This window comes from Bombina bombina, chromosome 4 (genome assembly GCF_027579735.1).
Source record: "Bombina bombina isolate aBomBom1 chromosome 4, aBomBom1.pri, whole genome shotgun sequence".
Classification (NCBI taxonomy): domain Eukaryota; kingdom Metazoa; phylum Chordata; class Amphibia; order Anura; family Bombinatoridae; genus Bombina; species Bombina bombina.
In genome coordinates this window covers 19,807,663-19,823,959 of record NC_069502.1, presented here as the reverse complement: position 1 = coordinate 19,823,959, position 16,297 = coordinate 19,807,663, and positions in this window count along the sequence as shown.

Genomic DNA, 16,297 nt, shown 5'->3' with positions numbered 1-16,297 from the left:
CGAAGTTATATGAGAATGCCAAGTCCGCCCAGAGGTCGTCCTTGAGGAGGGGGTACTGTCATGGTCCAGCCTGGAATTGAACCTGAGACCTGTTTATATTTCTGCTGCTGTTTTTCCACAGCCTGTTGTTTTACCACTATGCCACCAGATGGCTAGATCACAGGATAAGAATATTGTGTTTTTCTGTTTGCTGCAACTTTGGCTCTCTGGCTCCACCTGCTTACCAGCTGAAACAAATCATTTAATCAGCAGCCTGCTTTATCTGGGAGGTTTGTTTGCAATTCTATGCCTTGACATTAAGAGTTATACTCTGAAAGACTCTCTGCTCCTGTTTCCTGTGTAAAATACATATTTGTTGGATTTCCTGGTTCCTGATTTCTGCTACAGCTACTGACTACTCTTCTGGATAATCCCTTGGCACTGTGTTTCATTTTTGGACTGATTTCCTGGCAATTGATCTTGCCTAAAACTTTCTTTCCTAAGGACTGACTCAGGTACTTTTGCTTGCTTGTTTCCTGATACTACAAATTTCCAATTTGCAGTCTATGCAAGTATCCTGTTTGTTTCTACAAAGTTCCAAATTGCAGTTTATGCAAGCTTCCTGTTTGTTTCTACAAAGTACTAGTTTGCAGTTTATGCAAGTTTCCTTAAAGTACCAGTTTGCAGTTTATGCAAGTTTCCAGTTTGTTACAACTGTTTCCTGTCTACAGCATATGCAAGTATCCTGCTTGTTATTACAAGGCTCTGCATTCCCGATTACACAGTTCCAGTCTTCAGCATATGCAAGTATCCTGTCTGTTATATAAGCTCTGCTTTCCTGACTGATACTACACAGTTCCAGTGCTACAGCATATGCAAGTATCCTGCTTGTTATTACAAAGCTTTGCTTTCCTGCGTGTTATTACACAGTTCCAGTCTTCAGCATATGCAAATATCCTGTATGTTACACAAAGCTCTGCATTCCTGCCTGTAATTATACAGTTTTACAGCATATGCAAGTATCCTGCTTGTTATTACAAAGCTCTGCATTCCTGCCTGTTATTTCAATGTTCCAGTCTACAGCATATGCAAGTATCCTGCCTGTTATTACAAAGAACTGTATTCTAGCCTAATACAACAACCTATAGACTTTGTCTTATCTAATTGCATATCTCTACATTGCTTTATCCTATAAATAAAACCATCTCCTTTATTTCCAAAAACTTTGTACCTGTTTAGTTATGCCTAAAAGGAAAGACTCACGCAGACAAAACACAACATTTACCCCAAAACCTGACACCTATGCACAACAGCTCCTTACTCATGAACCTGCTCCCTTGCAGAATATGACAGTCCCACACCCTGAAATAAGGTCTGGACAAACCCCCTCCCTCTGCCCTACTGTGTTTACTGGCCCTTTAATAAAAATATAGTAATTCATACAGTACCAATGTGATTCTGTTCCACACCCTGAAATAAGGTCTTTACACACACCCTCCCTCTGCCCTACTGTGTTTACTGGCCCTTTAATAAAAATATAGTAGTACATACAGTACCAATATGATTCTGTCCCACGCTCTGAAATAAGGTCTTTACACACACCCTCCTCTGCCCTACTGTGTTTACTGGCCCTTTAATAAAAATATAGTAGTACATACAGTACCAAAGTGATTCTGTCCCACACCCTGAAATAAGATCATTACACACCCCCTCCTCTGTCCTACTGTGTTTACTGGCCCTTTAATAAAAATATAGTAGTACATACAGTACCAATGTGATTCTGTCCCACACCCTGAAATAAGATCATAACACACCCCCTCCTCTGTCCTACTGTGTTTACTGGCCCTTTAATTAAAATATAGTATTACATACAGTACCAATGTGATTCTGTCCCACACCATGAAATAAGGTCATTACACAACCCCTGCCTCTGCTCTATAGTGTTTACTGGCCCTTTTATAAAAATACAGTAGTACATACAGTACCAATGTGATTCTGTCCCACACCCTGAAATAAGATCTTTACACACCCCCTCTCTCTGCCCTTCTATGTTTACTGGCCCTTTAATAAAAATATAGTAGTACATACAGTACCAATGTGATTCTGTCCCACACCCTGAAGTAAGGTCTTTACACGCCCCTCCTCTGCCCTACTGTGTTTACTGGCCCTTTAATAAAAATATATTCATACATACAGTACCAATGTGATTCTGTCCCACGCCTTGAAATAAGGTCTTTACACACCCCTCCCTCTGCCCTACTGTGTTTACTGGCCCTTTAATAAAAATATAGTAGTACATACAGTACCAATGTGATTCTGTCCCACACCCTGAAATAAGGTCTTTACACACCCCCTCCCTCTGCCCTTCTGTGTTTACTGGCCCTTTAATTAAAATATAGTATTACATACAGTACCAATGTGATTCTGTCCCACACCCTGAAATAAGGTCTTTACACACCCCCTACTCTGCCCTTCTGTGTTTACTGGCCCTTTAATAAAAATATAGTAGTACATACAGTACCAATGTGATTCTGTCACACACCCTGAAATAAGGTCATTACACCCCCCCCCCGCCTCTGCTCTATAGTGTTTACTGGCCCTTTAATAAAAATACAGTAGTACATACAGTACCAATGTGGTTCTGTCCCACACCCTGAAATAAGATCTTTACACACACCCTCCTCTGCCCAACTGTGTTTACTGGCCCTTTAATAAAAATATAGTAGTACACACAGTACCAATGTGATTCTGTCCCACACCCTGAAATAAGGTCTTTACACACCCCCTCCCTCTGCCCTACTGTGTTTACTGGCCCTTTAATAAAAATATATTCATACATACAGTACCAATGTGATTCTGTCCCACGCCTTGAAATAAGGTCTTTACACACCCCTCCCTCTGCCCTACTGTGTTTACTGGCCCTTTAATAAAAATATAGTAGTACATACAGTACCAATGTGATTCTGTCCCACACCCTGAAATAAGGTCTTTACACACCCCCTCCCTCTGCCCTTCTGTGTTTACTGGCCCTTTAATTAAAATATAGTATTACATACAGTACCAATGTGATTCTGTCCCACACCCTGAAATAAGGTCTTTACACACCCCCTACTCTGCCCTTCTGTGTTTACTGGCCCTTTAATAAAAATATAGTAGTACATACAGTACCAATGTGATTCTGTCACACACCCTGAAATAAGGTCATTACACCCCCTCCCCTGCCTCTGCTCTATAGTGTTTACTGGCCCTTTAATAAAAATACAGTAGTACATACAGTACCAATGTGGTTCTGTCCCACACCCTGAAATAAGATCTTTACACACACCCTCCTCTGCCCAACTGTGTTTACTGGCCCTTTAATAAAAATATAGTAGTACACACAGTACCAATGTGATTCTGTCCCACACCCTGAAATAAGGTCTTTACACCCCCCTCCCTCACTCTGCCCTTCTGCGTTTACTGGCCCTTTAATAAAAATATAGTAGTACATACAGTACCAATGTAATTCTGTCCCACACCCTGAAATAAGGTCTTTACACACCTCCTCCCTCTGCCCTTCTGTGTTTACTGGCCCTTTAATAAAAATATAGTAGTACATACAGTATCAATGTGATTCTGTCCCACACCCTGAAATAAGATCTTTATACACCCCCTCACTCTGCCCTTCTGTGTTTACTGGCCCTTTAATAAAAATATAGTAGTACCTACAGTACCAATGTGATTCTGTCCCACACCCTGAAATAAGGTCTTTACACACACCCTCCCTCTGCCCTACTGTGTTTACCGGCCCTTTAATAAAAATATAGTAGTACATACAGTACCAATGTGATTCTATCCTACACCCTGAAATAAGGTCTTTACACATCCTCTGCCCTACTGTGTTTACTGGCCCTTTAATAAAAATATAGTAGTACATACAGTACCAATGTGATTCTGTCCCACACCCTGAAATAAGGTCTTTACACACCCCCTCTCTCTGCCCTTCTGTGTTTACTGGCCCTTTAATAAAAATATAGTAGTACATACAGTACCAATGTGATTCTGCCCCACACCCTGAAATAAGGTCTTTACACACCACCTCCTCTGCTCTATAGTGTTTAATGGCCCTTTAATAAAAATATAGTAGTACATACAGTACCAATGTGATGCTGCCCGACACCCTGAAATAAGATCTTTACACACCCCCTCCTCTGTCTTAATGTGTTTACTGGCCCTTTAATAAAAATAGAGTAGTACATACAGTACCAATGTGATTCTGTCTCACACCCTGAAATAAGGTCATTACACACCCCTCCCTCTGCCCTACTGTGTTTACTGGCCCTTTAATAAAAATATAGTAGCACATAGAGTACCAATGTGATTCTGTCCCAAACCCTGAAATAACGTCTTTACACACCCCCTCCCACTGCCCTTCTGTGTTTACTGGCCCTTTAATAAAAATATAGTAGTACATACAGTACCAATGTGATTCTGTCCCATACCCTGAAATAAGGTCTTTACACACCATCTCCTCTGCCCTACTGTGTTTACTGGTCCTTTAATAAAAATATAGTAGTACATAAAGTACCAATGTGATTCTGTCCCGCACCCTGAAATAAGATCTTTATACACCTCTGCCCTTCTGTATTTACTGGCCCTTTAATAAAAATACAGTAGTACATACAGTACCAATGTGATCCTGTCCCACACCCTGAAATAAGGTCTTTACACGCCCCTCCTCTGCCCTACTGTGTTTGCTGGCCCTTTAATAAAAATATAATAGTACATACAGTACCAATGTGATTCTGTCCCACACCTTGAAATAAGGTCTTTACACACCCCTCCCTCTGCCCTACTGTGTTTACTGGCCCTTTAATAAAAATATAGTAGTACATACAGAACCAATGTGATTCTGTCCCACACCCTGAAATAAGGTCTTTACACATCCCCTCCCTCTGCCCTACTGTGTTTACTGGCCCTTTAATAAAAATATAGTAGTACATACAGTACTAATGTGATTCTGTCCCACACCCTGAAATAAGGTCATTACACACCCCCTGCCTCTGCTCTATAGTGTTTACTGGCCCTTTAATAAAAATACAGTAGTACATACAGTACCAATGTGATTCTGTCCCACACCCTGAAATAAGGTCTTTACACACCACCTCCTCTGCCCTATAGTGTTTACTGGCCCTTTAATAAAAATATAGTAGTACATACAATACCAATGTGATGTTGCCCGACACACTGTAATAAGGTCTTTACACACCCCCTCCCTCTGCTCTGTTGCATTTACTAGCCCTTTAATAAAAATATAGTAGTACATACAGTACCAATGTGATTCTGTCCCACACCCTGAAGTAAGGTCTTTACACGCCCCTCCTCTGTCCTACTGTGTTTACTGGCCCTTTAATAAAAATACAGTAGTACATACAGTACCAATGTGATTCTGTCCCACACCCTGAAATAAGGTCATTACACAACCCCGGCCTCTGCCCTATAGTGTTTACTGGCCCTTTAATAAAAATACAGTAGTACATACAGTACAAATGTGATTCTGTCCCACACCCTGAAATAAGGTCTTTACACACCCCCTCCCTCTACCCAGTTGTATTTACTGGCCCTTTAATAAAAATATAATAGTATATACAGTACCAATGTGATTCTTTACACACCCCTCCCTCTGCCCTACTGTGTTTACTGGCCCTTGAATAAAAATATAGTAGTACATACAGTACCAATGTGATTCTGTCCCACACAGTAAAATAAGGTCTTTACACACCACCTCCTCTGCCCTATAGTGTTTACTGGCCCTTTAATAAAAATATAGTAGTACATACAATACCAATGTGATGCTGCCCGACACCCTGAAGTAAGGTCTTTACACATCCCCCTCCCTCTGCCCTTCTGTGTTTACTGGCCCTTTAATAAAAATATAGTAGTACATACAGTAACAATGTGATTCTGTCCCACACCCTGAAGTAAGGTCTTTACACACCCCCTCCCTCTGTCCTACTGTGTTTACTGGCCCTTTAATAAAAATATATTAGTACATACAGTACCAATGTGATTCTGTCCCGCACCCTGAAATAAGGTCTTTACACACCCCCTCCCTCTGCCCTGTTGTATTTACTGTCCCTTTAATAAAAATACATTAGTACATACAGTACCAATGTGATTCTTTCCCACACCCTGAAATAAGGTCATTACACACCCCCTCCCTCTGCCCTACTGTGTTTACTGGCCCTTTAATAAAAATATAGTAGTACATACAGTACCAATGTGATTCTGCCCCACCCCCTGAAATAAGGTCATTACACACCCCCGGCCTCTGCCCTATAGTGTTTACTGGCCCTTTAATAAAAATACATTAGTACATACAGTACCAATGTGATTCTGTCCCACACCCTGAAATAAGGTCTTTACACATCCCCTCCCTCTGCCCTGTTGTATTTACTGGCCCTTTAATAAAAATATAGTAGTACATACAGTATCAATGTGATTCTGTCCCACAACCTGAAATAAGGTCTTTACACACCCCCTCCCTCTGCCCTACTGTGTTTACTGGCCCTTTAATAAAAATATAGTAGCACATACAGTACCAATGTAATTCTGTCCCACACCCTGAAATAAGGTCTTTACACCCCCTTCCTCTGCCCTACTGTGTTTACTGGCCCCTTTAATAAAAATATAGTAGTACATACAGTACCAATGTGACTCTGTCCCACACCCTGAAATAAGGTCTTTACACCCCCCCCTCCCTCTGCCCTACTGTGTTTACTGGCCCTTTAATAAAAATATAGTAGTACACACAGTACCAATGTAATTCTGTCCCACACCCTGAAATAAGGTCTTTACACCCCCTCCCTCTGCCCTACTGTGTTTACTGGCCCCTTTAATAAAAATATAGTAGTACACACAGTACCAATGTGACTCTGTCCCACACCCTGAAATAAGGTCTTTACACACCCCCTCCCTCTGCCCTTCTGTGTTTACTGGCCCTTTAATAAAAATATAGTAGTATATACAGTACCAATGTGATTCTTTCTCACACCCTGAAATAAGTTCTTTACACACCCCCTCCCTCTGCACTACTGTGTTTACTGGCCCTTTAATAAAAATATAGTAGTACACACAGTACCAATGTGATTCTGTCAAACACCCTGAAATAAGGTCTTTACACCCCCCTCCCTCTGCCCTATCGTGTTTACTGGCCCTTTAATAAAAATATAGTAGTACACACGGTACCAATGTGATTCTGTCCCACACCCTGAAATAAGGTCTTTACACACCCCTCCCTCTGCCATATCGTGTTTACTGGCCCTTTAATAAAAATATAGTAGTACACACGGTACCAATGTGATTCTGTCCCACACCCTGAAATAAGGTCTTTACACACCCCCTCCCTCTGTCCTACTGTGTTTACTGGCCCTTTAATAAAAATATAGTAGTACATACAGTACCAATGTGATTCTGTCGCACACCCTTAAATAAGGTCTTTACACACCCCCTACCTCTGTCCTACTTTGTTTACTGGCCCTTTAATAAAAATATAGTAGTACATATAGTACCAATGTGATTCTGTCCCACACCCTGAAATAAGGTCTTTACACCCCCCTCCCTCACTCTGCCCTTCTGTGTTTACTGGCCCTTTAATAAAAATATAGTAGTACATACAGTACCAATGTGATTCTGTCCCACACCCTGAAATAAGGTCTTTACACACCCCCTCCCTCTGCCCTTCTGTGTTTACTGGCCCTTTAATAAAAATATAGTATTATGTACAGTACCAATGTGATTCTGCCCCACACCCTAAAATAAGGTCTTTACACCCCCTCCCTCCTTCTGCTCTTCTGTGTTTACTGGCCCTTTAATAAAAATATAGTAGTACATATAGTACCAATGTGATTCTGTCCCACACATTCTGAAATAAGGTCATTACACACCCTGCCTCTGCCCCACTGTGTTTACTGGCGCTTTAATAAAAATATAGTAGTATATACAGTACCAATGTGATTCTGTCCCACAGCCTGAAATAAGTTCTTTACACACCCCCTCCCTCTGCTCTTCTGTGTTTACTGGCCCCTTTAATAATAATATAGTAGTACACACAGTACCAATGTGATTCTGTCCCACACCCTGAAATAAGGTCTTTACACACCCTCTCCTCTGCCCTTCTGTGTTTACTGGCCCTTTAATAAAAATATAGTAGTACATACAGTACCAATGTGATTCTGTCCCAGACCCTGAAATAAGGTCTTTACACACCCTCTCCCTCTGCCCTTCTGTGTTTACTGGCCCTTTAATAAAAATATAGTAGTACATACAGTACCAATGTGATACTGTCCCACACCCTGAAATAAGGTCATTACACATCCCCTCCCTATGCCCTTCTGTGTTTACTGGCCCTTTAATAAAAATATAGTAGTACATACAGTACCAATGTGATTCTGTCCCAAACCCTGAAATAAGGTTTTTACACACCCTGCCTCTGCCCTACTGTGTTTACTGGCCCTTTAATAAAAATATAGTAGTATATACAGTACCAATGTGATTCTGTCCCACACACTGAAATAAGTTCTTTACACACCCCCTCCCTCTGCTCTTCTGTGTTTACTGGCCCTTTAATAAAAATATAGTAGTACATACAGTACCAATGTGATTCTGCCCCACACCCTGAAATAAGGTCTTTACACGCCCCATCCCTCTGCCCTACTGTGTTTACTGGCCCTTTAATAAAAATATAGTAGTACGTACAGTACCAATGTGATTCTGCCCCACACCCTGAAATAAGGTCTTTACACACCCCCTCCCTCTGCTCTTCTGTGTTTACTGGCCCTTTAATAAAAATATAGTAGTACATACAGTACCAATGTGATTCTGCCCCACACCCTGAAATAAGGTCTTTACATACCCCCTCCTCTGCCCTTCTGTGTTTACTGGCCCTTTAATAAAAATATAGTATTACATACAGTACCAAAGTGATTCTGTCCCACACCCTGAAATAAGGTCTTTACACATCCCCTCCCTCTGCCCTACTGTGTTTACTGGCCCTTTAATAAAAATATAGTAGTATATACAGTACCAATGTGATTCTGTCCCACAGCCTGAAATAAGTTCTTTACACACCCCCTCCCTCTGCTCTTCTGTGTTTACTGGCCCCTTTAATAATAATATAGTAGTACATACAGTACCAATGTGATACTGTCCCACACCCTGAAATAAGGTCTTTACGCACCCCCTCCTCTGCCCTTCTGTGTTTACTGGCCCTTTAATAAAAATATAGTAGTACATACAGTACCAATGTGATACTGTCCCACACCCTGAAATAAGGTCTTTACACACCCTCTCCTCTGCCCTTCTGTGTTTACTGGCCCTTTAATAAAAATATAGTAGTACATACAGTACCAATGTGATTCTGTCCCAGACCCTGAAATAAGGTCTTTACACATCCCCTCCCTCTGCCCTACTGTGTTTACTGGCCCTTTAATAAAAATATAGTAGTATATACAGTACCAATGTGATTCTGTCCCACAGCCTGAAATAAGTTCTTTACACACCCCCTCCCTCTGCTCTTCTGTGTTTACTGGCCCCTTTAATAATAATATAGTAGTACATACAGTACCAATGTGATACTGTCCCACACCCTGAAATAAGGTCTTTACACACCCCCTCCTCTGCCCTTCTGTGTTTACTGGCCCTTTAATAAAAATATAGTAGTACATACAGTACCAATGTGATACTGTCCCACACCCTGAAATAAGGTCTTTACACACCCTCTCCTCTGCCCTTCTGTGTTTACTGGCCCTTTAATAAAAATATAGTAGTACATACAGTACCAATGGGATACTGCCCCACACCCTGAAATAAGGTCTTTACACACCCCTCCCTCTGCCCTACTGTGTTTACTGGCCCTTTAATAAAAATATAGTAGTACATACAGTACCAATGTGATTCTGTCCCACACCCTGAAATAAGGTCTTTACACACCCCCTCCCTCTGCCCTACTGTGTTTACTGGCCCTTTACTAAAAATATAGTAGTACATACAATACAAATGTGATTCTGCCCCACACCCTGAAATAAGGTCTTTACACACCCCCTCCCTCTGCTCTTCTGTGTTTACTGGCCCTTTAATAAAAATATAGTAGTACATACAGTACCAATGTGATTCTGCCCCACACCCTGAAATAAGGTCATTACACACCCCCTCCTCTGCCCTTCTGTGTTTACTGGCCCTTTAATAAAAATATAGTAGTACATACAGTACTAATGTGATTCTGTCCCACACCCTGAAATAAGGTCATTACACACCCCCTGCCTCTGCTCTATAGTGTTTACTGGCCCTTTAATAAAAATACAGTAGTACATACAGTACCAATGTGATTCTGTCCCACACCCTGAAATAAGGTCTTTACACACCACCTCCTCTGCCCTGTTGTATTTACTGGCCCTTTAATAAAAATATAGTAGTACATACAGTATCAATGTGATTCTGTCCCACACCCTGAAATAAGGTCTTTACACACCACCTCCTCTACCCAGTTGTATTTACTGGCCCTTTAATAAAAATATAGTAGTATATACAGTACCAATGTGATTCTTTACACACCCCTCCCTCTGCCCTACTGTGTTTACTGGCCCTTTAATAAAAATATAGTAGTACATACAGTACCAATGTGATTCTGTCCCACACCCTGAAATAAGGTCTTTACACACCCCTCTCTCTGCCCTTCTGTGTTTACTGGCCCTTTAATAAAAATATAGTAGTACATACAGTAACAATGTGATTCTGTCCCACACCCTGAAGTAAGGTCTTTACACCCCCCCTCCCTCTGTCCTACTGTGTTTACTGGCCCTTTAATAAAAATATAGTAGTACATACAGTACCAATGTGATTCTGTCCCGCACCTTGAAATAAGGTCTTTACACACACCCTCCCTTTGCCCTGTTGTATTTACTGTCCCTTTAATAAAAATACATTAGTACATACAGTAACAATGTGATTCTTTCCCACACCCTGAAATAAGGTCATTACACACCCCCTCCCTCTGCCCTACTGTGTTTACTGGCCCTTTAATAAAAATATAGTAGTACATACAGTACCAATGTGATTCTGCCCCACACCCTGAAATAAGGTCATTACACACCCCCCGCCTCTGCCCTATAGTTTTTACTGGCCCTTTAATAAAAATACATTAGTACATACAGTACCAATGTGATTCTGTCCCACACCCTGAAATAAGGTCTTTACACATCCCCTCCCTCTGCCCTGTTGTATTTACTGGCCCTTTAATAAAAATATAGTAGTACATACAGTATCAATGTGATTCTGTCCCACAACCTGAAATAAGGTCTTTACACCCCCCCTCCCTCTGCCCTACTGTGTTTACTGGCCCTTTAATAAAAATATAGTAGCACATACAGTACCAATGTAATTCTGTCCCACACCCTGAAATAAGGTCTTTACACACCCCCTCCCTCTGCCCTACTGTGTTTACTGGCCCTTTAATAAAAATATAGTAGTACACACAGTACCAATGTAATTCTGTCCCACACCATGAAATAAGGTCTTTACACCCCCTCCCTCTGCCCTACTGTGTTTACTGGCCCCTTTAATAAAAATATAGTAGTACATACAGTACCAATGTGACTCTGTCCCACACCCTGAAATAAGGTCTTTACACACCCCCTCCCTCTGCCCTACTGTGTTTACTGGCCCTTTAATAAAAATATAGTAGTATATACAGTACCAATGTGATTCTGTCTCACACCCTGAAATAAGTTCTTTACACACCCCCTCCATCTGCACTACTGTGTTTACTGGCCCTTTAATAAAAATATAGTAGTACACACAGTACCAATGTGATTCTGTCAAACACCCTGAAATAAGGTCTTTACACACCCCTCCCTCTGCCCTATCGTGTTTACTGGCCCTTTAATAAAAATATAGTAGTACACACAGTACCAATGTGATTCTGTCCCACACCCTGAAATAAGGTCATTACACACCCCCTCCCTCTGCCTTCTGTGTTTACTGGCCCTTTAATAAAAATATAGCAGTACATACAGTACCAATGTGACTCTGTCCCACACCCTGAAATACAGGGCCGGTAAACACAGTAGGGCAGAGGGAGGGTGTGTGTAAAGACCTTATTTCAGGGTGTGGGACAGAATCACATTGGTACTGTAGGTACTACTATATTTTTATTAAAGGGCCAGTAAACACAGAAGGGCAGAGTGAGGGGGTGTATAAAGATCTGGCCCTTTAATAAAAATATAGTAGTACATACAATACCAATGTGATGCTGCCCGACACCCTGAAGTAAGGTCTTTACACATCCCCCTCCCTCTGCCCTTCTGTGTTTACTGGCCCTTTAATAAAAATATAGTAGTACATACAGTAACAATGTGATTCTGTCCCACACCCTGAAGTAAGGTCTTTACACACCCCCTCCCTCTGTCCTACTGTGTTTACTGGCCCTTTAATAAAAATATAGTAGTACATACAGTACCAATGTGATTCTGTCCCGCACCCTGAAATAAGTTCTTTACACACCCCCTCCCTCTGCCCTGTTGTATTTACTGTCCCTTTAATAAAAATACATTAGTACATACAGTACCAATGTGATTCTTTCCCACACCCTGAAATAAGGTCATTACACACCCCCTCCCTCTGCCCTACTGTGTTTACTGGCCCTTTAATAAAAATATAGTAGTACATACAGTACCAATGTGATTCTGCCCCACCCCCTGAAATAAGGTCATTACACACCCCCGGCCTCTGCCCTATAGTGTTTACTGGCCCTTTAATAAAAATACATTAGTACATACAGTACCAATGTGATTCTGTCCCACACCCTGAAATAAGGTCTTTACACATCCCCTCCCTCTGCCCTGTTGTATTTACTGGCCCTTTAATAAAAATATAGTAGTACATACAGTATCAATGTGATTCTGTCCCACAACCTGAAATAAGGTCTTTACACACCCCCTCCCTCTGCCCTACTGTGTTTACTGGCCCCTTTAATAAAAATATAGTAGTACATACAGTACCAATGTGACTCTGTCCCACACCCTGAAATAAGGTCTTTACACCCCCCCCTCCCTCTGCCCTACTGTGTTTACTGGCCCTTTAATAAAAATATAGTAGTACACACAGTACCAATGTAATTCTGTCCCACACCCTGAAATAAGGTCTTTACACCCCCTCCCTCTGCCCTACTGTGTTTACTGGCCCCTTTAATAAAAATATAGTAGTACACACAGTACCAATGTGACTCTGTCCCACACCCTGAAATAAGGTCTTTACACACCCCCTCCCTCTGCCCTTCTGTGTTTACTGGCCCTTTAATAAAAATATAGTAGTATATACAGTACCAATGTGATTCTGTCTCACACCCTGAAATAAGTTCTTTACACACCCCCTCCCTCTGCACTACTGTGTTTACTGGCCCTTTAATAAAAATATAGTAGTACACACAGTACCAATGTGATTCTGTCAAACACCTTGAAATAAGGTCTTTACACCCCCCTCCCTCTGCCCTATCGTGTTTACTGGCCCTTTAATAAAAATATAGTAGTACACACGGTACCAATGTGATTCTGTCCCACACCCTGAAATAAGGTCTTTACACACCCCTCCCTCTGCCATATCGTGTTTACTGGCCCTTTAATAAAAATATAGTAGTATACACGGTACCAATGTGATTCTGTCCCACACCCTGAAATAAGGTCTTTACACACCCCCTCCCTCTGTCCTACTGTGTTTACTGGCCCTTTAATAAAAATATAGTAGTACATACAGTACCAATGTGATTCTGTCGCACACCCTTAAATAAGGTCTTTACACACCCCCTACCTCTGTCCTACTTTGTTTACTGGCCCTTTAATAAAAATATAGTAGTACATATAGTACCAATGTGATTCTGTCCCACACCCTGAAATAAGGTCTTTACACCCCCCTCCCTCACTCTGCCCTTCTGTGTTTACTGGCCCTTTAATAAAAATATAGTAGTACATACAGTACCAATGTGATTCTGTCCCACACATTCTGAAATAAGGTCATTACACACCCTGCCTCTGCCCTACTGTGTTTACTGGCCCTTTAATAAAAATATAGTAGTATATACAGTACCAATGTGATTCTGTCCCACACACTGAAATAAGGTCTTTACACACCCTCTCCTCTGCCCTTCTGTGTTTACTGGCCCTTTAATAAAAATATAGTAGTACATACAGTACCAATGTGATTCTGTCCCAGACCCTGAAATAAGGTCTTTACACACCCTCTCCCTCTGCCCTTCTGTGTTTACTGGCCCTTTAATAAAAATATAGTAGTACATACAGTACCAATGTGATACTGTCCCACACCCTGAAATAAGGTCATTACACATCCCCTCCCTATGCCCTTCTGTGTTTACTGGCCCTTTAATAAAAATATAGTAGTACATACAGTACCAATGTGATTCTGTCCCAAACCCTGAAATAAGGTTTTTACACACCCTGCCTCTGCCCTACTGTGTTTACTGGCCCTTTAATAAAAATATAGTAGTATATACAGTACCAATGTGATTCTGTCCCACACACTGAAATAAGTTCTTTACACACCCGCTCCCTCTGCTCTTCTGTGTTTACTGGCCCTTTAATAAAAATATAGTAGTACATACAGTACCAATGTGATTCTGCCCCACACCCTGAAATAAGGTCTTTACACGCCCCATCCCTCTGCCCTACTGTGTTTACTGGCCCTTTAATAAAAATATAGTAGTACGTACAGTACCAATGTGATTCTGCCCCACACCCTGAAATAAGGTCTTTACACGCCCCATCCCTCTGCACTTCTGTGTTTACTGGCCCTTTAATAAAAATATAGTAGTACATACAGTACCAATGTGATTCTGCCCCACACCCTGAAATAAGGTCTTTACACACCCCCTCCCTCTGCCCTACTGTGTTTACTGGCCCTTTACTAAAAATATAGTAGTACATACAATACAAATGTGATTCTGCCCCACACCCTGAAATAAGGTCTTTACACACCCCCTCCCTCTGCTCTTCTGTGTTTACTGGCCCTTTAATAAAAATATAGTAGTACATACAGTACCAATGTGATTCTGCCCCACACCCTGAAATAAGGTCTTTACATACCCCCTCCTCTGCCCTTCTGTGTTTACTGGCCCTTTAATAAAAATATAGTATTACATACAGTACCAAAGTGATTCTGTCCCACACCCTGAAATAAGGTCTTTACACATCCCCTCCCTCTGCCCTACTGTGTTTACTGGCCCTTTAATAAAAATATAATAGTATATACAGTACCAATGTGATTCTGTCCCACAGCCTGAAATAAGTTCTTTACACACCCCCTCCCTCTGCTCTTCTGTGTTTACTGGCCCCTTTAATAATAATATAGTAGTACATACAGTACCAATGTGATACTGTCCCACACCCTGAAATAAGGTCTTTACGCACCCCCTCCTCTGCCCTTCTGTGTTTACTGGCCCTTTAATAAAAATATAGTAGTACATACAGTACCAATGTGATACTGTCCCACACCCTGAAATAAGGTCTTTACACACCCTCTCCTCTGCCCTTCTGTGTTTACTGGCCCTTTAATAAAAATATAGTAGTACATACAGTACCAATGTGATTCTGTCCCAGACCCTGAAATAAGGTCTTTACACATCCCCTCCCTCTGCCCTACTGTGTTTACTGGCCCTTTAATAAAAATATAGTAGTATATACAGTCCCAAATGATTCTGTCCCACAGCCTGAAATAAGTTCTTTACACACCCCCTCCCTCTGCTCTTCTGTGTTTACTGGCCCCTTTAATAATAATATAGTAGTACATACAGTACCAATGTGATACTGTCCCACACCCTGAAATAAGGTCTTTACACACCCCCTCCTCTGCCCTTCTGTGTTTACTGGCCCTTTAATAAAAATATAGTAGTACATACAGTACCAATGTGATACTGTCCCACACCCTGAAATAAGGTCTTTACACACCCTCTCCTCTGCCCTTCTGTGTTTACTGGCCCTTTAATAAAAATATAGTAGTACATACAGTACCAATGTGATACTGCCCCACACCCTGAAATAAGGTCTTTACACATCCCCTCCCTATGCCCTTCTGTGTTTACTGGCCCTTTAATAAAAATATAGTAGTACATACAGTACCAATGTGATACTGCCCCACACCCTGAAATAAGGTCTTTACACATCCCCTCCCTATGCCCTTCTGTGTTTACTGGCCCTTTAATAAAAATATAGTAGTACATACAGTACCAATGTGATTCTGTCCCAGACCCTGAAATAAGGTCTTTACACACCCCCTC